Source organism: Ictidomys tridecemlineatus, unplaced genomic scaffold (genome assembly GCF_052094955.1).
Source record: "Ictidomys tridecemlineatus isolate mIctTri1 unplaced genomic scaffold, mIctTri1.hap1 Scaffold_233, whole genome shotgun sequence".
In the NCBI taxonomy this organism is placed as follows: Eukaryota; Metazoa; Chordata; class Mammalia; order Rodentia; family Sciuridae; genus Ictidomys; species Ictidomys tridecemlineatus.
In genome coordinates, this window is record NW_027522008.1 from 205608 (window position 1) to 223053 (window position 17446).

Consider the following 17446-nt stretch of genomic DNA (forward strand, 5'->3'; position numbering starts at 1 on the left):
ATAATTATCGTGGTATTGTCCATATGACTTAATCATAAATAAATGACACTTGTGGTTTTCCCAGTTGCTTTCACATAGTATTAAATAATTTGAAATCGATTTGGGGAAATGGAATTTTTCTTACATTCTGAATCAAAAAGCCCTAAATTAATTTTGAATTCATAGTCTGAGTTTCATGATCTTACTTTTTTGATGGTAATCCTGATAGAATAGATATGGGAACACAAACAGGAATTGTGTCCTTGATGATAAAGAAATTAATGTCTTTATGGAACGAAAGGTCATCCTTATGTAGAAAGCACTTAGTAAGTGCTTTGTACTATATGGGTCTATAAAAGAAGTGTTAGATATGACCCTTGAGTATCAGGAGATCATTTCTCTAGTGTGTGTTTTAAAGCCAATAATAAGATACAATCAGATTCCTTTGGTCCAGTCTCTTCCCAGGTCACATACCACATTCAGTCCCATTGTCTCATGATTAGTCTTTGGGGAAGCTCAAAGGATGTGGTCAAAGGCATGGTCAGTGTTGGGAGAGGAATTCCATTTATGTGTTTAAGATTTTTTTTTTTAGAGGGAGAGAGAGAATTTTTTAATATTTATTTTTTAGTTATCGGCAGATACAACATCGTTGTTTGTATGTGGTGCTGAGGATCGAACCCTGGCCACACGCATGCCAGGCGAGCACACTACCGCTTGAGCCACATCCCCAGCCCCGCGTTTTAAGATTTTTTTTTCATATTTAGAGAGCAAATAATGTTTGAAACATCTAAAATTAGTTAATCTCCTTGGAGGCCTCAGAGTAGATTATCTAGAAGCTGAAGCAGTCCTGGACATTAGCCTTTTCCACGCACTAACTGTCATACGTGCCATCGTGTTGTAGCTATACCTGTGCCGCGTTTTCATTTAATGTTTCCTTCCAGCTTTCCACGAGGTTGTTACCACATATTGCCGGCAGATGGCAGCGATAGCTTAGGAATATGTCCCAAACAACTAAATGCAGCTTAAAATATCATCTTTGGTGAAGAAGGGCTGCACTAGCCACTATTAACTCAAGAGAAAGATAATTTTTTTTAAACTTTTTTAGTGATGACAAAGCAACTTTATTATTATTATTTTTTTTTAGAGAGAGAGAGAGAGAGAGAGAGAGAGAATTATTTATTTTTTTTAGTTTTCGGCGAGCACAACATCTTTGTTTGTATGTGGTGCTGAGTATCGAACCCGGGTCGCATGCATGCCAGGCAAGCATGCTACCGCTTGAGCCACATCCCCAGCCCAAGAAAGATAATTCTTATGGAACACAAACACATTTTCAAATGAGATGACTGCCTTGATAATTAGCATACAGTGGACAAAAAGGTTCTGGAGCCTGGCACAGTAGTGCATGCCTACAGTTCCAGCTACTCAGGAGGCTGAGGCAGGAGGATGGCTTGAGCCCAGGAGTTCAAGGCCAGCCTGGGCAACACTGTGAGACCCTGTCTCTGTCCCAGGAGTAATGACCTCAGATTCTGGAATATGGGATGGAATCCTGACTGTTTTACCTTCTACGGGTGCAACTTCAAATAAATCCCTTAATCTAGCTGTTTCCATTTCAGCATCTGCAAAATGAGAATAGTGCTAGCAAGGACACAGGGTTGTTGTGAGGGTTAGAAGAGTCAACACATGTAAAGTGCCATGAGCAGTGCTTGGCAGTAGTAAAATAGAAGTGTAGCTCTTATTATTGGGTATAACGTAGCCTTTCTCCGTATTCAGTCATTAGTATTTCTTTATTCCAACTTTGATTTTATAGGAAGACTTCAATGAGAATGTTCCTGCCTGGCTTGTCTTACATCCAGCCAGGAGTTAGTAGTCCTGTAGAAAGGAACCCTTCATTCAGTTCTTGGAACAAGCCCTTTCAGGCCTGTTTTAGCAATGACCTCCAGTGACCCTGGCTAGAGTGTGTTCTGTACAGTTTCCACATTTATCAAAGAGAAGCCTGTGGTTTGCTTCTTAGTACTCTAAATTCCTGAACCCAAAGTGCTCTTTTGGCCTTTTCCTGCACCATTGGAGAAAGACCAGAGAGTTGTTGCATTGAGTGTTCTTGTCTTGAACTGATTTTACGACATCTTCTTTGATCAGTGTGGAAACCAGTACAGGAAGACACTCTCAGGTTTTCTCCACTCAGAGGCAGGTATCATCTGCTCTAATCATAGCTAGCGTCAGGTCTTCCTACCTTGTTGAAGCTGCAAGTGTGGTCATGTGTGTTTCTTACTGCCCACTGCAGACCTCTCTTTGTTTTAAGATACATTTTTAGTTGTAGATGGGCACTGTTTTAGTCAGCTTTTTCACCTCTGTGACCAGAACCAACTGTGGAGGAGGAATGTTTATTGGAGGGCTCATGGTTTCAGAGGTCTTAGTCCATAGAAGGCCAACTCCATTCCTTGGAGCTCCAGGGGAGGCAGCATCCTGGCAGGAGTGTGTGACTGAGGGTAGCAGCTCACATCATGATCAGAAAGCAAAGAGAGAGAGACTCCACTGTCCAGATACAAAATATATACCCCTTAGCCATGTTCCTGCTGAACCGCTTCCTCCAGCCACACCCACCTGCCCCAGTTACCACTCAGTTAATCCCATTAGCGATTCATTCACTGATTAGGTTAAAGCCATATCCCAGTCATTTCTCCTCCAAACCTTCTTGCATTGTCTCACATGTGAGCTTTTGGAGGACACCACATCTAAACCATAACAGATGATACCTTTATTTTATTTATTTTTATGTGGTGATGAGGAAGGAACCCAGTGCCTCACGTGTTCTATCACTTGTGTTTTATCACTGAGCTACAACTGCAGCCCCCAGACCTCTTATTTTTGGAGCTGTTTTCTGAAAGAACTTGTGTCCTTATTCACAGACTGTTTGAAGCAAAATCCAATCAAGGTTTTCAAACAAATATTAAATGTCTTCATGCAATTAACTTAAGCATCCTTTTCTTCTGCTTACCTCTCATTCTGTTATATTTGATAATTAAATTTTCCCAGTTCATGCAATGAAAGGTGAGGTAGCACTTTTGACCACTGTAGGGTGGTCAAAACCTGAAGTTTGGGGCAGAAATTTCAGTTTGAAGGATGAAACCAGTCAGTTGGACTGATTTCAGATTTTCAGTAGGACCCAGTCCTGCCTTTCTAGTTCCTTATTTGTATGTTGCTGATCATGCTCCTTTTTGGTATGGTTTTCAGGTGGAGTTGGCATGAACTTAAAAGCAGCAGATACTGTTATTTTTTCCTGACAGTGATTTTAATCCTCAAAATGACTTGCGGGCAGCTGCCAGAGCTCACCGAATTGGCCAGAACAAGTGAGTGAGTTAGACATTGGCACCTTTCTGCTCTGTTGGCTTGCAGCTGTGGATTGGGGAGGAAGGTGGACCGTGTAGTCCTGACAACAATGCCACGATGGAGTTAGAGTCCACTGGGTTTGAACCCCGTTGTGCTGCTGGCTTGTAGAATCATGTTGGGGGATCAGTCGTCCCATGATCAGTTCAGACTCACTTTGTTGAAAAGAACAGTTAAATTCCAAAATGATTAGAAGAAACTTAGAATTTATTTAGTTCATGTTTCTCACGTTAGATCCTAATTCAGTTTAAAAATGAAGTTAAAGCCAGTGGGTGCACATGCCTGTAATCATTATCAGCATGGGAGACTCAAGCAGGAAGATCAAGTTTAAAGCCAACCTTGCAACTTACCTAAACCCTGTCTCAAAACTTTTTTTTTTTAAGGCTGGGATTATAACTTCATGGTAAAGCTCTCCTGGGTTGGGTTCCCAGTACCACAAAGAGGAAACAAAGTTGTGTTCAGCTACCCTTTGACTTGAGGTAACATGCCTGCCAGGGGTTATCCTGGCTACAGATGAAGGCCCAATAGTGGTCACTTCGTCTTCCTTCCTCTTCCTCTTTTGGGGAAAAGTTCAGGAAGAATTTGAGGCCAGATTTCTCTAACAAATGCTCAGGTCCCAATGAGCAGTGTCCTTTTCATTGTTCCCTGAATGTGGCATTTGGTTTTGCTTCCTTTTGGGTGTATTTTCCTGGCATGCTTTTTTCCCCAGCTTTGCAGACTTCTAACACTGCTCTCATTTGACTCCCGTACAGGGCTGTGAAAGTGATCCAGCTGATTGGCCGAGACACTGTGGAAGAAATAGTTTATAGGAAAGCAGCCTCCAAACTGCAGCTCACCAACACGATCATAGAAAGAGACCATTTTACTCTGGGAGCCCAGAAACCTTTGGCTGATCCTGACCTCCAGGTAAAATGTGTTCTTTTTAGAGTCTCATGATTTATAACCAGTACTATCTGTGGATGAGAATGCAAATAAAAAGGACCAGCATTAACCACCCATTGTTGCAAATTACACATTTTTTCATTGGCCTAATTCTTACCCTCTCAGTACCTAACTACATGCAAGGTGCCATACAAGCTAAAAATGAGGGTGGCATTTAAAGGCAGAGAAAATAGAATAAAGAGAATGAGCTTTGAACCATCTAACTTGGATTGAAATTCACATCTTATCCCTTATTGGATGTATGACTTTGAGCATGTAACTGAACATCATGGATCTAATCTATCTTTATGGCTTCTAAAGATGAGTGTGCCACGAGTTACCTCAGAGAGAATTTGTTTAAGTTCTTTTTTTTCTTCCTTTTTTTTAATCAGTGATGATTAGTTCCATACTTCCTCCTTAATCCCAGACCCTTTGAGTAGTGACTTACAGTACTCATTCCATACTCAGAGATGAGTGAACAAGATTAGGAATTCAAAATTATGCCATAGGATATAGGGATGAAAGCACTAGAGTTATTTGTTGAAGAAGGAAAAATTAGATGGGAGTCAAATGCTGTCTTAGAATATCCTAGAGAGCTCTCTTTTGGTAGGAGGTTTAGAGTTATTCCTTAGCAGCAGCCTTTGAGATAAAGTTGAATCTATATTATAATATACCCCAAGTCCTTCTGAGGGATTAGATGCAGAGAGATCAACCCCTAGTATCTAGTATGATTCAAGCATGAAGAGAGTAATAAATGTCTGAGAAAAGGTAGTAGCTGTGGGAAAGTCTGCTGTAGGAAACTGCAGAGAAATGACAGGAGTTGGCTATTCTTTTGAGACAGGCAGTGAGAGAGAGCAAGTTCCAAGATGGCTTTAAGCCTTTAAGCCTGAAAGATGAGAGTAGAAAGTAGGAAGATAGGGATAGAAATTAGAAAGATGAAGATAATGTAGGCTTTAGTCAACAGAGTTTGTAGTAAAAATCAATATACATTATTGTTAGAGAGAGACTCAGAAAAGAAAGGAATTAGAAAAGTTTGCAAGAAAAACCAGGCTTTAAAAGGATCAGCTTATCAAAAAAAAAATTCAAGAGGTATATGAAAGGGAAAAAATTACACAGTATTACAAGCAGAATCATCAAATTTACAACTAGCCCAAGCATGAGTCTAAAAATGGCAGTTTTCTCACATCTGTATCCTTACACATCAGCATTGCAGACAGGGAAGGTGCTGTTTTTGTTAGGGAGTCACTGACCTGCAGGAAAGGGTCACAGATTTGGGGGGTACTAGAACCCGAAAGAAGAACCCTAGGTTTTGTTTGTTTGCTTGACTTTAGTTTATCTTAGAGAGTAACTGGAGTCTTTGGCCTTTTGTGTTTTGAGTCTTCTGCATGCTCATCTGTCATGGTGGCCAGGCAGGCTGTGCATTTTATTTTCACACTATTGAAGAGGCAATTTCAAATGGAAGGTGAAAGCTTGAGAGAGAGGTGCGTGTACACTGTAGGTGTCTAAATATACTTCTTTACAGGACGTTGGGAGAGGAGCTCATCATGGGCTGTTGTGAAGGCACAGGTGTCAGGAGTTAGAGGAGATGCTTCCCCAGTGGAGGGAGCTCCAGGCATTCAGTCAGGGGTTTCCCTGTGATATTGGCTGCTAGCACATCATTGTGAAATGCACAGGCACAAACTCTGCCATGGGACCAGATCCTGGGGCCAGAACAAACTATGGGCTGGTGGAGAGGACCTCGGTGGGACTTCCTGCCCAAGCCATGGCAAGAAATCACACTCTGGTTCTGTCTTGATTCTTTCCTCCCCACCAGACTGTGAGTTATTTATGGTTGCCAGGAACAAGGGTGATAACTCACTGCCTTGTCTCAAAATACAGCAGGACATTTTTTTAAGTTATTAAAAGAATCTAATAGTAAAAGACGTGGTTCTGGTTTGATAAATCTAAGCAGTATAGAGCAGTGAAGTCCTGATAAAGGAAAGCAGGTTCCTTGTCTTAGAAGGAGAACACAACAGAAACAGAGAACAGATACAGATGCGGTGAACACTTATTGAATGCGTACTGTGTGCTAAGCATTGTGTGACATGCACTTTTTCCAGTTGTTTCAGAAGAAGAATAACAAAAAAATGAGATAGACGTTGTCTTTACCTCCATCTTAAGAAATTTTCCAAACATCAGATTCATGACTCTAATCCGAGCACTCTTTAACTTCCAACTACATGCTCTTAGTTACTATAATAAAGTGGTTTTCATTTAAAAAATGGGTAGTTCCTTAAAGACATGTTGTGAGTGAGCAGTAGCGAGGGAAGCCAGGAGACATAGTCCAAGGAGTGGAAGAGGGAAGGGTCCCAGTATGGACTGAGCCTCATCATAAATACTTGGCTTTCTTCTGTTTTGGGTACTAAATGCCAAAGCCATTTGGCTTGGTTATATATATATATATATACCAAAGTTAAATATAAATATAACAGGTATGGTTTTGCTTAGTTTTTGTCATAGTTTTCATCTCGGGTATTTTCAAGCTAAAGTTTCCAAGTTACAGAATAGGCAATCTAGAGATAACTAACCAAATCTAAAAGGGCAAAATGAAAATGAAGTCCCATGATGTGGATCCCAATTGGTTCAGAATTCCTAAGAGATAGTACTTAGGGAGGTGGAGAGTTGCAAGTAGCAAATGAAAGCCAGGTAACACTATCTAAGATTCTGGTTCTTGTAGCCGTAGGAAGTAGGCTGAGTATATCCCCTAGGGGGAGCAAGAGGGCAGGATGGGGAGTGCTGCAGGACTATCCAGGGAGATTGAAATTGAGAAAGGGCTTTTGGGTCTGGTGATCAGGGTGGTTATGGTTTTGCCAAAGTGGGTCCCATAAACCACTGTAGTAGCAAAGCGGCTTGGCAAGGACAGGTGGCAGCTCATGGTGAGATGAGGTATTCAGTGGCACCTTCTCTTTATAAGAGTTTGGCAGTGGGAAAGGTAAGAAGGTAGCCAACAGGTTCTCTGAGTTCTCTCAGGACTGCTGGAAGTGCCTGTAAAAAATGCTGGTGAGAAGTGCTATAGAAGATGCTGGAATCATTTTATCTGCCCCCACTCCTCAAAAAAATTGGAGGCCCAAATTTTTTTTTGGTATTGTAAATAATTGTCAAAGTCAACATCTCTGATCATCATTTATCACCTCTCTGCTTATTCCTCATCCAACTTCAAAACAGCCTGGCAGGTGTCATTTGTGATGGAAGAGAAGAAAGTCCACAGGGAAAGAATTACCTGGTATCATTTAGACACTTAGCAAGTCACACATCCTCATCTGTGTTTTCATGAGAACTAACTGGATCTCTCGTTTTCTTCATTCAAGTTGAGTGACATACTGAAATTTGGCTTGGATAAACTGCTGTCCTCTGAGGGGAGCACCCTGGAGGAGGGAGACCTGGAGTCCATCCTGGGAGAGACAGAGAATAGCCAGTGGGCCTCTGATGACCTGCCTGCAGCTGGAGGAGGGATCAGAGAGCAGGAGGAAGGAAGTGAGTTGGGGTTAGGTGAGCCAGTGACTCCATCACCTCAAGGTAGGGTGTGAGTGAGATGCGTCCCCACAGGAAGTCCTGCGTCCTGCTCTGGGACCTTTCTTTCCTACCCAGCCCTGTAGTCATCTGATGACATTCTTAAGGCTTCCTGGTCCAAGAACTGCCAGAATAATCCTTGTTCCCTTGAAGCTGGACTTTGAATCCAAGTGATGATATTAATGTTTATGGTCCTGTCAGTCTCAAGGATTAAATTTGAACCTTTTCTCCCTTGACGCAGACATCTTCTCTGGAGTTTATTTGGTAAACCTCCTATCTTTATGATGGTGCTTTGCACAGTGATTCCTCTTCTCAATAGTAGAATGTTTTTTAAATTGCAACTGATATTTATGGACATTTATTGTGTTCATCAACAGTACTACTATGTCATGTGCTTTAGGTCGTTTAAGACCCATGAGGTGGGGGGCTGGGGTGGTGGCTCAGCGGTAGAGCACTCACCTCGCACGTGCAAGGGCCTGGGTTCAATCCTCAGCACCACATAAAAACAAAAGTAAAAATAAAGGCATTGTGTCCAACTTCAACTAAAAATATACATATTAAAAAAAAATACCCATGAGGTGTAGGAGATCATTTTGTCTTCCTTTTTTTTTTCTCAAATTTGGTGTCTCCCCCTTCTCTCTCTCTCTCTCTCTCTCTATATATATATATATATATATATATATATATATATATATATATATTTAGTTGTAGATAGACAGCATGCCCTTATTTTATTTTTTTAATGTGGTGGCTAAGGATCGAGCCCAGTGCCTCACACATGCTGAGTAAGCACTCTGCCACTGAACTACAACCCTAGCCCCAATATTTATCTTTTTGTCCATTTTCTGTTCTGAAATATTTGAATTTCAGACTTGAAAGGGTTTTTTTTTCTCATGATTATTTTTAAAATGACTGTTCTCCTGTATCAGTAAGAGGGAGTCAATATGGGCTGGTGTGAGAGGGTTTTACTGACCTTTTTTAAAAATTTTTATTCATATATGACAGCAGAAAGCATTATAATTCTTATACATATAGAGCACAATTTTTCATATCTCTGATTGTATACACAGTATATTCACACCCAGTTCTTGTATTCATACCTGTACTTTGGATAATAATTATCACATTCCACCGTCATTAATAACCTCATGCCTCCTCCCTTCCCCTCCAACCCCTCTGCCCTATCTAGAGCTTGTTGTTTCTCTCATCTCCCACTCTCTATCCCACTATGAATCAGCCTCCTTATATCAAAGAAAACATTCAGCATTTGGTTTTTTGGGATTGGCTAACTTAGTATTATCTTTTCTAACTCCATTCATTTACCTGCAAATGCCATGATTTTATTTTCTTCTATTGCTGAGTAATATTCCATTGTATGTGTGTGTGTGTGTGTGTGTGTGTATGTGTGTGTATACACACATACACACACACACACACACACACACACCCCACAGTTTTTAATCCATTCATCTATTGAAGGGCATCTAGGTTGGTCCCACAGTTTAGCTATTGTGAATTGTGCTGCTGTAAACATTGATGCATCTGTGTCCTGTAGTATACTGTTTTTAAGTCCTTTGGATATAGATTGAGGAGATGGATAGCTGGGTCAGATGGTGGTTCCATTCTCAATTTTCCAAGTAATCTCCATACTGCTTTTCGTATTGGCTGCACCAATTTGCAGTCCTATCAGCAGTGTATGAGTGTGCCTTTTTCTCCCACATTCTAGCCAACACTTATTGTGGTTTGTATCCATAATAGCTGCCATTCTGACGAGTGAGATGAAATCTTAGAGTGGTTTTGATTTGCATTTCTCTAATAGCTAGTAATGATGAACATTTTTTCATGTATTTGTTGACTGATTGTATATTATCTTCTGAGAAGTGTCTGTTCAGGTCCTTGGCCCATTTATTGATTGGGTTATTTGATTTTTTTTTTGGTGTTTAGCTTTTGAGGTTCTTTATATACCCTAGAGATTAGTGCTATATATGATGTGTGAGGGGTAAAGATTTGCTCCCAAGATGTAGGCTTTCTATTCACCTCACAGATTTGTTTCTTTTGCTGAGAAGAAAGAAACTTTTTAGTTTGAGTCCATCCCATTTATTGATTCTTGATTTTAATTCTGGCACCAAAAGAGTCTTATTAAGGAAGTTGGAGCCTAATCCCACATGATGGAGATTAGGGTCTACTTTTTCTTCTATTAAACACAGAGTCTCTGGTTTTATTCCCAGGTCCTTGATCCATTTTGAGTTGAGTTTTGTGCATGGTGAGAGATAGGGGTTTAATTTCATTTTGTTGCATATGGATTTCCAGTTCTCCCAGCACAATTTGTTGAAGATGCTATCTTTTCTCTAGTGCATGTTTTTGGTACCTTTGTCTAATATAAGATAATTGTAGTTTTGTGGGTTAGTCTCTGTATCCTCTGTTCTGTACCATTGGTCTACAAGTCTGTTTTGGTGCCAATACCATGCTGTTTTTGTTACTGTTGCTCTGTAGTATAGTTTAAGGTCTGATATAGTGATGCCCCCTGCTTCACTCTTCTTGCTAAGGATTGCTTTAGCTATTCTGGGTCTCTTATTTTTCCAGATGAATTTCATGATTGTTTTTCTATTTCTATGAGGAATGTCATTGGGATTTTGATTGGAATTGCATTAAATCTGTATAGTGCTTTTGGAAGTATGGTCATTTTGATAATATTAATTCTGCCTATCCAAGAGCAAGGTAGATCTTTCTATCTTCTAAGGTCTTTTTTTGATTTCTTTCTTTAAGGTTCTGTAATTTTCATTATATATATCTTTCACCCTTACTGAGCTTCTTAATTCAAGAGTTCCTTCTAGCCTGGCACAGTGGTGCACACCTGTAATCCCGGTGACTCCAGAAGCTGAGGATCATGAGTTCAAAGCCAGCCTCAGCAAAAGCGAGGCACTCAGTGAGAACCTGTCTCTATTAAATACAAAATAGGGCTGGGAATGTGGCTCAGTGGTTCATGCCCCTGAGTTCAATTTCCAGTACCTCCCTCCCCACCCCACCCCACCCCGCCACGAAAAAGAATTCTTTCTCTCATCAATACAGAGAAGCACAGTGGCTTCAGTAGGGTGCTTCCTTTACTGGTAGGGAAAGGGCTGGGTGAGGCTTTTGGTTTTGTCCTTCTGAATTTCCTCCCATTGCTTCTCTCTTTCTCCCTGCCATAGACTGTCGAAGGCTGTCTGCATTACCCCTTTCTCACCCGAGAGCAGAGCGTCCCTAGATGTCTGACTGCGTCTCCTTCCAGCCCTTCCTTTGAATTCCTAAGCAGCCACTGCTCTGAACTACCAATCTCAGTCATCCTGGGGTGACCTCATTCTGGAGGATGAACTTCATCTGTCTGGCACTGCTGGAGCCCCACTGTCCTGCTCCTGTGCAGTCTCTGTCTGCCTCCCCAGACCAGTGAGGGCTTCAGAGCTCAGCTGGTTTGGGATGTTCATTCTCTGTTTACCTTCAAGTGGAAGTTTATAGTAGTTCCCGACTCCTAATTTTGTGGTAGGCTTAGATTAGGGGTGGTTTGATTATCCTTGTTGACTGGTGTGGTTTTTATGGAATATATGGAGAATTCAAAATCTAGGCAATTGGCATTATTTTACAGAACACAGTTCTTGGACTTTTCTTGTGTTTTATCTTTAAAATTTGTTATGATAGTATCACATTTATATTCTTCAAGAACTCTTTCTTGTTCTCAGCTTGTTGTTTTAATCGTATCCTATTCCCATTTCAAGGATATAATATCCTCCCCGAGGACATTTATTATAGCTTTTTAAAATATATCTCAGGGAGGATATTTATTATATCTTTTCAGAAAGTGTTACCCTGCCCACTGTATTATCTCTTTTTCCTCTATTTGCTTTTCCTTCTTCCTCCTCTTTTTAAAAGTTTTGTTTTGGAGTCTCTCGTTCTTGTTAGCAGTTTATCTGAAACATCTGGTGTCCTCTGATCATCGTGCTGGTGAAATTCCCCAAAGCTGACAGGCAACTCTGTTGTGAACAGGTGGGTGGCCTTTGGGCCTCATGCCAACAGCACTGGTTGGCAAGCCAGCTTTTGCACTGGGGGAGTCATATTTGAAGATTTCACTGGAAAACTCATTGTATTCTAAGACGAGTCCTGTACCATTACAGTGAAATTGGTGGTTTAAATTGGAAAGACAGGGAGCTGAGGGCACGTGGTACTCTTGGTGTTTGGTGTGCAGATCCTCTCAGTTCCTCCATACTGTGGTGCCTGTGCTTGTGCATCTGAGTTTTTGGAGAACTGAAAGGGTTTCAGTTCCTGCAGTCAGCCCCAGCTAGATACCAGTGTTTTGGTTCCACAGCTCTTTTGAATTTGTTGTCCTCTTCTTATCCACTTTTTATCTTCCAAAGAATTCGTGCACTGTTTCATCTACCATTGCCTCACATATCTTTTTAGAAATCTGTGTATTGTCCTTTAGCTGTTTCGGGTGAGAGAAAAAATAGATGTGTGTGGTCATATTTTTAAGTTGTATTTGATTACCTTAGTACCAAGTTTCCACCCTTTTCTGTACTCATCTAGATTGACTTTATTTACTAGAACAAAATAAAATTGCAGTGTTTTCAGAACAAAATAAAATTGCAGTGTTTTCAGTCTACCTACAAAAAAAATTATATTTTTGCAGACAGTTTAACTGTTGGATTCTCTACTTGGATAAAAATTTGGAATGTTGTCTTCGATGACTGTCTTGATTCTCTTTGTGGTAGATGGTTCCTCTGGCAGGACCCAGATGAGGGTCTAGACCTGTGGGCTCCAGCTGCCTCTTTGAAACAGAGTGAGGACATAAAGCATGGTTAAAAATATCAAATGAATATGAAAGAGGAGTAGTTAGAGCAGCCCATTCACAATTAAGTATAAAGTAAGGTTGCTTTATCTTTAATGCCAAGTTTTTTTAAAAGCACAGTTATATGGTAAGGTGAGCATGCCCAGAAACCTGCCTTGGGAGCATGCGCAAAACCTAGCCCCGCCCAACTCCTCCTTTGAAGGTGGAAATGGAGTTGCCCGCCCCTTGAGCCGGTACTGGTTAATGGAAGTGAACCAGGAACTAACAATAGGCTGTGCCTTCCCATTTGTTTGGCCAGCAGTTTACATCATTCTGTCTCATCCAGAAGGTGTAAGATTTCCATTGCAAATAGAGATTGTGGAGAGGGGTCAGCAGCTGGACTAGGGGAGTAAGATGTTACTTTTCCTGGTGGTCCTTTGGATTTTGCTTTGCTTTCCAACGACCTGTGCAAACAGAAGCATGGCTGATGGTTCTTAGGAGAAAAATACATGAATAGTCTTTTAATTGGTTCCTTGATCATTCTTTTCTCTTTTATTACAATTTTAGCTTTTAAGTGACTCGGCTGCCTTCTCTACTATTTGGTCATGAATTTCTTTTTTTTTCTTCTCAACAAGGATTGTTCTGTGGACCCAAGTGCTGTCAGCTTTTATAAGGAATGTTGATTGCTTTATAGGAAATAGGATGGAAGGAGGTTGATTAAACCCTGTGAAATGAGAGACAGTTGGGGAATTCTGGGAAAGATGGCCATGGACAAAGATTAGTGGGATCACAATGTACTTCTACAATATTTGTGAGAGGGATGTGTGAGATACGGATCAGATTTTTTTTAATAGCATCAGGTATCAACCAGCACTAATGAGTGAAAGCTAAAGGGAGGCAGCTTGAAAGTCTTTGCAAGAAAGGATTTTGTTCATAACTATGACTTCACAAATAATGACTCTCCCAGGATTCTCTGAATTTCCCCTCTGAGAGTGGACCATTTGAGTAGAACCAGAGTATCAAAGAAGAAATTTTAAAGTCTAGTAAAAATTTATATGTGGATTTTTCAAAATGCTACAAATAGTTGATTCTTTGCTGTCTTTAAACAATATACAGTAATCACAAGAAAATTTCCTTCTGTTCTTTGTGTCATTAGTTTTTAGCCTCACTCAAACCTAAGTGATGATGTGGAAGAAGAGAGCACACAAGATAACATGGCTATTAGCTTCCAGTTTAGAGGCTTGTCCTGGCGAACATTTCTTCTCTTTTCATGAGGTATAAAAATATAACCAAAACCCATCAGGACAGATTTTATATGGCTAAAAATTCATGCTTTCATGAAAATAGGAAAGAGTATTTCTGATTTTTCTTAAAGTTCTCAAATACATCTAAATAGTAGATAGAAAAAACAGTGGAATGAGATTACCATCATTACCCTAAGTACACATATAAAGACACAACTAGGGGCTGGGGATGTGGCTCAAGCAGTAGCGCGCTTGCCTGGCATGCATACAGCCCGGGTTCGATGCTCAGCAACACATACAAAAAAAGATGTTTTGTCTGCCGAGAACTAAAAAATAAATATTTAAAAATCTCTCTCTCCCCTCCCTCCCTCCCTCCCTCCCTCTCTCTCTCTCTCTCTCTCTCTCTCTCTCTCTCTCTCTCTTAAAAAAAGACACAACTGATGTGACTATGTATACAACCAGAGATATGAAAAATTGTGTACCATATGTGTAATATGAATTATAATGTGTTCTGCTGTCATATATAACAAATTAGAATTAAAAATAAATAACTTTTTAAAAAAGATTTTAAAAAGTGGGAAAATCAGAAACTAATATCGTTCCATGCTGTACATATCACTTCCCTTTCTCAAGTACAATCTGGCACAAAATGTGTTGAGAAGAGATTCCCCTCCAAAAATAAAAAATCCACTGGGGCTGGGGATATAGCTTAGTTGGAAGAGTACTTGCCTCACATGCACAAGGCTCTGGGTTCAATCCCCAGCACCACCAAAAAAACCCCAAAATCTGATATTACATCCAATGGCACGAACAAGATTTAAAAAGCCACATAACCATAATGAGAGCATAAAGCACACAAAAGGCTTTCTAGATTCCAATCTAGGAAAAAAAAAAACATATCCCAAGGAAGGAGAACAATGTTCTTGCAATTACTTTTCTCTAAGGAGTGTCTTAGTATGGTGATGAATGACCTTTTTTAACCCCCAGCACTGAGGATTGAACTGAGGAGTGCTCTACCACTTAGCTACATCTGCAGTCATTAATGTTTGTTTTGTTTTTATTTTTCTTGAGACAGAGTCTCACCAAGTTGCCCAGGCTCTCCTCAAACTTACCATTCTCCTACTTGTCAACCTCCTGAGTAGCTAGGATTATAGGCATGCACTATTGTACTGGCTACAAATTATATGTTTTTAAATCAGGAAATTGTCATTTAGAGAATATTATTCCCATAAGTTCTTTCTATATAAATTATTATAGAGCAAGCTTCACACAACCAATTGAAGAGACATTATCGTTAATAGATTATCCTATATTGTAGTTAATTGTATGGAAAAGGAACAATGTAGCAAAAATGAAATCATAAAAACAAAGACATTTCACATAGTAATGTAGATTAAAATGTCATCCAACTATAAATTCCCCCAAAATGCATGGACCAAGATCCTACCCAAGATTGAGACTTGAGGAAGGACTGACTGTATCCTTTAAAGGCACAAACTCATTTTTTCTTCTCTGTGGTACCCTGTGCCACACTGTAAAGAATCTCAGGCTATCTTACTGGAGGGAGAGTCCATTTGAAGAAAGCCCCTGACATATGAAAGACCACATGGAAAGGGAGACTATATAAAGCCAACAATCAGCACCTTAGTTCCGGACATACAAAGCCATCTCAGACCTTGTAGTCTAAATCAGGCGTGTGCTGTATGGGTGAGCCTAGGTGACACTGGAGCAGAACCTTGGTTAAAGTCTTGACTTACAAAATTATGAGAAATAAAATGGTTGTTTGTTTGGTAGTGGGGATTGAACTCAGAGGCTCTCGACCACTGAGCCACATCCCTAGCCCTATTTTGTATTTTATTTAGAGATAGGGTGTCACTGAGTTGCTTAGTGCCTCGCCATTACTGAGGCTGTCTTTGAACTCTCGATCCTCCTACCTCAGCCTCCTGAGCCACTGGAATTACAGGTGTGCACCACCACTCCCGGCAAATGGTTATTTTTTAAAGCCACTAAATTTTGGAATTTTTAAAAATATAACAATAGATAACTAAAACACTGTTTATTGATGATTTGTAGGGCTTTTATTTAATGACCAGTTTTATTAAAGAATACCTTATTTCTACTGTGATCAGCAAACAAACTGAAATTCAATATTTAAAATTTTTTGCCAAGAATATAACCTATCTTGCAAGTTTCCATGAGGACTAGAAAAGAATATATATTCTGGAGTTGTTGGGCATTGTCAGTCAATGTCAATAAGATTAAGGTGGTTGATAGTTTTGTTCAGACTCTTGTGTATCACTAGTGATTTTTTTATAGTGTTACTATCAGTTGTTAAAAGGGTGTTAAAAATTCAAAGTATAGATTTGTCTCTTCAGTTTTGTCAGCTTTCATATATTTGGGGCATATAAATGTTTGGTTGTATGGTGTCATGTTTCTGTGTTCTTAAAAACACATTATGGTATTATGAAATGTCTTTCTTATCTCTTATAAAACTCTTTATCTTGAATTAAATTCATCTGATGTTAGTATAGCCTCTGCATTCTTCTTGGCTTACTATTCATGATGTATTTTTATCTATTTCTTGTTTTCGTTCTATTCATATTTTTATTTAATGTAATTAAATAAAATTACATTAAATAAAAATTAAATTTTATTTAATTTATCCATTAGCGTTTAGCTTTATTGCTTTACATTATTGTTTTAGCAATGTTTCCAGGAATTATGAAATGCATTCTTTAATTTATCACAGTTTTCATAATTTAAATTGTGATACTTTCTCACATCTCCCCAAGTCCTTTGTGCTTTGTCGTCATACATATTACAGCTGTATACCCTATGTTTTTTACCTTAGTCATGTTTCCAAGAAATTAAAAGAATAAATATGTATACATATTGCCTTTTATATTTACCTACATTTTAGTATTTCTAGTACTTTTCATTTCTGTTTATGGTGCATTGTCTTTAAAAATATCTACCCCAAATTCTCCACATTCCTGTATCATGTTGCTTCTCTCATTATGAAGTAATATCTATTTTCCCACCCGCTGAGTCTGGGCTGGTCTTTTGTCTTGTTTTAATGAACAAAATATATTTTTGGTGAAAGTGATGCCATGCCAATCCTAGACCTAACACCTTGGGAAGGTGTATACCTTCTACTTTTATCCTCTAGAAATCTAATCAACAAATAAAAAATTTTAGAATGACTGAATGACTAAAAGCATTTGAGGAGATAAGCCTGACCCAACCAGTTGAGCTAGCAGACATGTAAACAAAGCTATTTTGTCAGTTCTACCTTTGGTTAAACAATCCCTGCTAAAGGAAACCACATAAGCACTAATAAATACCTAGAGCAAAGGACCCATCAGGTTATGTAAAGTCAAATCATAGAATAAGGAGAAATAACAAAGAATTTTTATTTTAAACCATTAAATTTATTACACAGTGAACTAAAACACACAGTGCATCTGTTTCTACCTGATGGATCATCTCCTTTTATCCTGAAGAGGTTCTTTTAGCATTGTTAATAGTAGAGATCTATTGGTATTGAATTTTCTTACTTTTTATTTATTTGAAA

At 39.3% G+C, this 17446-nt stretch overlaps 1 protein-coding gene across 5 annotated transcripts in view; it reads left to right on the plus strand.

The window, feature by feature from the left end:
- Positions 1 to 17446, plus strand: part of LOC144373104 (transport and Golgi organization protein 1 homolog) — a 91088-nt gene that overhangs the window by 23293 nt on the left and 50349 nt on the right. For all 5 annotated transcript variants that reach the window (XM_078036209.1, XM_078036210.1, XM_078036212.1 and 2 more), the window contains exons 5-6: positions 3211 to 3326; positions 4116 to 4269. The gene's annotated coding sequence lies outside the window, so the exon portion shown is untranslated. The remainder of the gene's footprint in view (positions 1 to 3210; positions 3327 to 4115; positions 4270 to 17446) is intronic.